General features: G+C 43.7%; 1 pseudogene; it reads right to left on the reverse strand.

Moving 5' to 3' along the window:
• Positions 1–1,487: 1,487 nt before the first annotated feature.
• On the reverse strand, positions 1,488–1,612 carry LOC143964662 (U2 spliceosomal RNA; annotated as a pseudogene).
• Positions 1,613–6,779: the final 5,167 nt, after the last annotated feature.

Below are 6,779 nucleotides of genomic sequence, written 5' to 3' on the forward strand. Positions count from 1 at the left end.
TTCACATACATATATTTCACATACACACTGAGTATCATAGAGAGGGAAGGGAGTGGTATTGCTGGGATAAGGTGAGCGGGCACCCTCTGGTGGTGGGAGGATGGCAGTGCACTAGACCCACACAAAGACTCAAAACCCCCCACACGTGCAAACCCACAGCAGGCCCCCCACCACCGCCAAGAGGCCGCCAGTAAAAATAGAATCTCGCCCACCACCCCTAACAGGCCACAGACCAGCACCGGTCCATGGCCCAAGGGGACGGGGCCTCTGCTTTAAAGGATTGTGGCTAGCCAGACTGGGCTTTTGTTAAAACATCCACCAAGTCGAGCAAAAAATGTGGGATTATCAAACAGAGGAAAAAAAGCTGAAAATATGGAAAGTTAGAGTGTTAGAAAAACGCAGAAGGATCTTAAACAATCCCTGTGTCTTTTAAGTCCAGCAATACACTGAAACAGAAGCTTATACATCCCAAAGACCCATCACTAGTGAAGTAACTTGGTATATGCAGCGTAGACCTGTAAAAGAAAAGACCTGTACATTGGGGAGATGAAACAACGTCTCAAAAAACAAATGACCCAACAGAAGGAACAATCCTACAGGTCAAGTTTTCCTAAACCTTGGGAAGGAAAAGGGACATTCTTTTTAAGAACAATTAGGTGTACATTTCGGACAAAGAAGACAACCTTTTTTTATTTTTATTCAAGTCCGTGGTGTGTGAACACACTCCAAAAACTCCACCCAGTGCAAAAAAAAAAAAAGAAAAGAAAAAAAAAGCGCACACCAAAAAGTGAGACCTAGAAATTGCCACAGTGTGTACATCTGGTCCTCCAAAATAAAGGGACCTTTGTCCTGATCCCCTGGGGCGTTGGGCTCCAGACAGGGACTAGGGTACTTCACATGGTCCATCTGGCCGAGACCAAAGGACCCCGTTCTCTGGAAGGTCGGCCGAAACAGACCACCCCAAGTACTATGTGGGCCCCCCCCGAAGGGAGACCCAATGAGAGAGGGCAAACCAAGCCAGAAGGCCATGCCCACCCTCTCGCAAGCCATTCAGGGCAGGGCCGAGGACCTACACCCTACTAATCAAACGTAAAAAGTGTACAAACCCATCATAAAAAGAAAAAATAAAGTGACAGACACAACAAACAAAGGTGGGGAAAGGGGAAGTGGACAAAGTGCAAAGTGGCCAGGAATAAAAAATCCTCTGGTCCTAGCCAAAAAGCCTGGCCCAAGAGGCAGGTGTGAAAAAAATGTGATAGTGCAGTGACCTTCGCTCACAGTGAAATTACGGTACCCCAGGACCGCTACTCCAGGGGCACATGCACCACAGGCTTTCTTCAGGACCCGGCCCTCAGCCAGACCCAGTGCCTCTCCATCCTCACCAGGAGTACCCTTCTGGTTTTCTCTAGGGGACCTACCGCCGACCTCCAAGTTCATTAGGACACTCCGGACTCTGTCAATACTAACCTTCTAGGTACCATTACACCAGAGGATTTGCATAGCTGCCACCCCAACCTCCACCATAGTCGGGGCAGTAGCACAGCTCCTCCTTCTTGACAACTGATAAGAACAAATACTACACTTGATCTTAGCCAAAAGGCCAAGAAGCCAAGGGGACAACTGGTTCACAAGAAAGAGGCCATCTACGTAAAACTGACACCACGATCACTAAACAGGGGTGGGGTTCCTTGACACCATTTATCTTCCACATATAGTGACATTTTAACATCACTACTCCCCGTGTTTCAATAACAATTTACACATTAAGCCATGTAATTCAAAGGGTCAACGCCTATGCAGGCTTCTTGGCACCAAAGCTGAGATTATGTAATAAGAACAGGGTGGTTCCACAACGTTTACACCTCCCGTCCTGTTCTTGGATAACCACCTATGCTCAACGTTCCATGGCGACTGGATTAAATAGTCGGTATGGGTATAAATGCTAGGGTAGGGTGTGGTTTCCGATACCCATTAGAACCAAAGAAGTGGCTTGGATAAGCTGTGAAACATCTACATTACATAACAAGTCCAGTTGATTGTGAATCAGTTGGCAATTACCTTTACATTTTTTGGCTAAATATCTTTATTTTTCTAGAAACTGTTCACCCTTCTGAACTTTCATAATCGATAACTAATAAAACATGGAATGTGCCAGGGAACAAACATGGTTAGTGCATCCCACAGAACACAAGGACAAAGGTGGACAAGTATACAGACACAAGACGGATAATGAGCATGAAATGACAGCTGTTCAACCATTTCACTGTTTTCTTTTAATTGGTCGCAGCAACAAAGAGATGATTGACGACAGTATAATTTATGTTAAAATCCCACACAATAATGAGAAACAAGAGAGACAACAGGAAGATGTGTACACATATATGTAGTGTTAGGATATGGGTACAGCAAGCCATAGCATACAGTACAGGGAATATATTCATAGGACACACTCATACTCACTGCTGGCCTTTGTTCTAGTGCATTAGTAAAAAGGGGAGGCAGAATCTGGGAATGCATGATGGGGGTGATTGTCATGACAGGAAGAATTAATGGAGTGTTATTTACATCTAAGGCTTGAAAAATCCAAGGTGCCACTGTGCCCAAGTCATGTGGTCCCTGTCAGCCACATTACGTAGCTGTTAGACTTTCTATATCTGTAAACTAGGATTTGATACAAGTGTTCATCTGATATGATTCTGAAGTCATAATATACAGCAATGGTAATCGTATACCTGAAAGTAGGGTTGCACCGATATCGGCGAATACGATACTTTCAGTTAAGTACTCGCTGATACCTTTGCAGTGCGATTTGAGCCCATACAAAATGAATGGGATCAAATTGCACTGCAAAAAAAATAAAAATAATGTGATTTGAACAGGAATGTGGTGCTGTGTAAACTCAGACTAAAATCTCTATGTCGAGCCTGGGTTCACACAGGAGCGGAGCGGGAAAACATGTGATTGGGACAGGAATTGCATCGCATTTCTGTTCAAATGGCATGCAAATTTTTTGCAGTGCGATTTGAGCTCATTCATTTTGTATGGGTTTAAATCGCACTGCAAATGTATCGGTTTCACGGCTCAAAGCATTTACTCATGAAAATACTCGGCACGGATACCGGTACCGGTGCAACCCTACTGAAAAGCTCCACCTTTTATCATTACAAAGCCATCTAAGAGCTCCAGTCAAGTGACTTTGCCTAGGCTGAGCTCATCAAATATGCTGCAGGCAACAGGAAGTGTTTCCTCTCTCCCCCCTAGAGATCAACCTGCAGAATGGTGACTTTGTAGAAAGTCACAAGGTGAAGCGATACAGAAGGTGCTGATCTGTTTCAGGACATTTATTAACACATCCAAAAACTGCACAGGCACCAGGATTTGCATGATTGTGCCATCTCTTAGCCAGCATAACCATCTAGGATTTAGATGCTGCCCTCTGGATGATGGCTGAACAAAGATCGCTCCATCCCTTCTAGAGAGAAAAGCAGATTAGGGTATTGTCAGGGGGAGTACTGTGATCTCTGCGGGAGGTAATAAAATGTTACACATTACCTAGCAATGCATGCACTTAATATTATATCTGATACTGGCCCAGAGTGTACCCAGCCCAGAGCATGCATGCACTTAATGTTATATCTGATACTGGCCCAGGGTGTACCCGACCCAGAGCATGCATGCACTTAATGTTATATCTGATACTGGCTGAGGGTGTACCGGCCCAGAGCAGGCATGCACTTAATGTTATATCTGATACTGGCCCAGAGTGTACCCAGCCCAGCAGAGTATACCCGGCCCAGAGAATGCATGCACTTAAATGTTTTATCTGATACCGGCCCAGAGTGAACAAGCTCAGTGGATAAAGTCAGGGTGACATTGTTGGCCACAGACCTCTATCCTGGATGTACATATGCAGAGACTGTGAATCTCTGTAGTCAACAGGAACAAAAAGATAAAAAAGGTACAAATTCTGCCGGAGGTGAGAGAGGTAACGAATATTGCACACTGCCTAGCATGCATTTAACATTCTATCGGTTACAGGCCAGGAGCGTACTGATCTGCCTGTACAAGCACAGAGGATGGAAACAGAGTGACATGGCTGGCCACAGACTCTGTTCTATCCTGGGGGTACATGTGCCGGGACTCTCTGTATTTGACAGAAACAAAAAGATAAAAAGGTATGAATTCTGCTGGAGGTGTAAGCCGACAATGGTTCATGGCTCATCAAGATTATGCAAATAAAGTGTTCCCCAAGAGGCAAACAGCAAAGATTAATGGTTAAGAATCTACTGACTATGGAGCTATTGACTGCTGTCCGATGACAATGCAGACATAATTGAAAAAACAAAGGGCTGAACCAAACACCCAGCCCTTAGGCACAACATGACATGGTGAAAGCAAAAATTTGGCACCTTGACTTTTCAAGCCCTGCCTATAGCTACTAATTAGGTGTAAGCTTCTAGTTCCTACCCTATTTTATGACACTGGTGCAATCGGATTGGTTGTTAGGAGTCTCCATTTTTTACCTTAATACAGTTCTGCAGAATGCATTTTTTAGTGTTCAAGTCAGCCTAGAAGTTCCAGGAATCCGAGAGAAAGGAGGCGCTCGGATGGCATACAGTACATAAGAGTACCATTCTATTAAAAGGGTTTTCCGTTTTCAACCAGTGGGGATTTTCCCTGCACTTGTTCACCGATTACAAGTGCCAGGAAAGACCCCGCTTAGATCTAGAACGATCAGCAATTGTTTTGTGTAAAACAATATTCTGCAGATGCTCAACAAAGTTCGTTGTCATTCAGCCCTATCTGCAAAAAATAAAATAAAAAATAAAAAGATCTCAAGCCTCCAGGCTACTCGAAGGGTTAAAGTGTATGTCAGGGCAAAATTATAATTGATACATCTGAATACATGTACATTTCCCCATGTTTTATCCCTTTAAAAACACTGCATGGACAGAAAAAAAAATATTGATTTGCCAGAAATCCAGCGAGCTCCCAACCTCCTGTTTGGACTGACAACACAGTGCCGCTGCTGAAAGGAAATCCTAAACAGAGTGGTCAGACCAGCTGGACAGACAGCATTCTGCCCATTCCCCACTTCAGATCTATACACATTGGGGCTGATTTATGAAACTGGAGAGTGCAAAATCTAGTGCAGTTCTTGCCAAAGCTTAAAGAGTAACACCACTTTTGTTGGAAAAAAAAAAAAAAAAAAAAAACATTCCCCCCAGGTGATATATGTACATAACAAGGAGTTCAACAAACTTTCTTGTAAATTCCTACTTTTTGTTATTCTGAAGAAAATCCTGTGTGTTTTTCTGTGTCCATGTGGGGAAGCAAACCTAATGGGTGTGGTTTCATATTTATCAGTCAGCTGCTGCACCTGTAGAGCTCTAATGAGGAAAATTGCTGCGTTTGCATCCCTTTAGATGCGATTTCCTATTGGAATATCTCACCAAAAATAACATTTTTGTTGCAGGGGATGCTGGAAAATCAGTAAGGGTTAGGGTTTTCCCTTGAAGAACAAGGTTAGCACTCAGGGGTTGGAATAGGGACCTGCCCCAAAGATCAAAAGGTCAGAAGGCGTGTCCCCAGAGGTCAAGAGGCATGGCTGACCCACCCCCACCAAAGGGTTCTCCCTACCCAAACTAAGTCGGGGAATGAACAAGTCAGGGGAATGAACAAGTCAAGGGAAAGAGCTTAGCTTGTGTACAGAATGCCTACAGGTGGTCATATTGCATCAAATGGTAGGACACTGCGCTTAGCTAATGAAAAATATAAACATATTTAACATGAATAGGTGAATCAAACATATTAATCTGTAAAAAAACATCCCACTGGTGAAGTGCTTGTGCAAAAAAAAATAGGTGCTCCAATTTCATTGTTCAGAGGTGCCCCACATGGATGTGCACTCACCCCTAGATGTTGACCATCTATTGCTAGAATGGTCACTTGCGCTTTTACAGGGAACGATAATCCTCCATGGATGGGAAGAGAAAATGACAGATGGGGGGGCTCCCATAGTGTAAACGTTTTTTTTTATTATAAAACGAGCATAGTTTTAAAAGACGCACTCACATGATCAGCATGTGTAGTATTATAGGATGGACGCACTCACATGATCAGCATGTGTAGTATTACAGGATAATTTTGCCACTCTGTGTTGGATGCCGTTCGTTTGCGGCAAAGCTCGGCCCCTCTATGTAATTTTCAGATGGATCTAGTGTTGCGCCATCAGATCCGCCATTGCAGATCTCCCCAAAAAATTACATAGAGGGACTGAGCCTCGTCGCAAACGCACGGCGTCCAACACAGAGTGGCCAAATATCCTATAATACTACACATACTGATCACACCAGGTGCCAGGCTTAGGCACCATATCATGTAAGTGCGTCCTTTATGCTTCTTTTATAATAAAAAACAGATTTATGCTATGGGAGCCCCCCATATGTCATTTTCTCCTACCATCCATAGAGGATTATCCTAAGCAAAGTTGACCTTGGCTAAAGCCACCCAAGGGATCTTCAATCCCCATAAAGCGCAAGTGACCATTCTAGCGATAGATGGTCAACATCTAGGGGTGAATGCACATCCATGTGGGGCACACCTCTGAACACTGAAATTGGAGCATCTATCATTTTTTATACATGAGCACTTCACAAGTGGGATGTTTTTTTACCGATTAATGTGTTTGATTCACTTCATGTTAAATAGGTTTGTACTTTGCATTAGCCAAGCGCGGTGTTCTACCATTTGATGCAATATGACCACTTGTAGGCATT

This window comes from Lithobates pipiens, unplaced genomic scaffold (assembly GCF_037356315.1).
Source record: "Lithobates pipiens isolate NorthernLeopardFrog02 unplaced genomic scaffold, aLitPip1_a1.2 Scaffold_8, whole genome shotgun sequence".
Classification (NCBI taxonomy): Eukaryota; Metazoa; Chordata; class Amphibia; order Anura; family Ranidae; genus Lithobates; species Lithobates pipiens.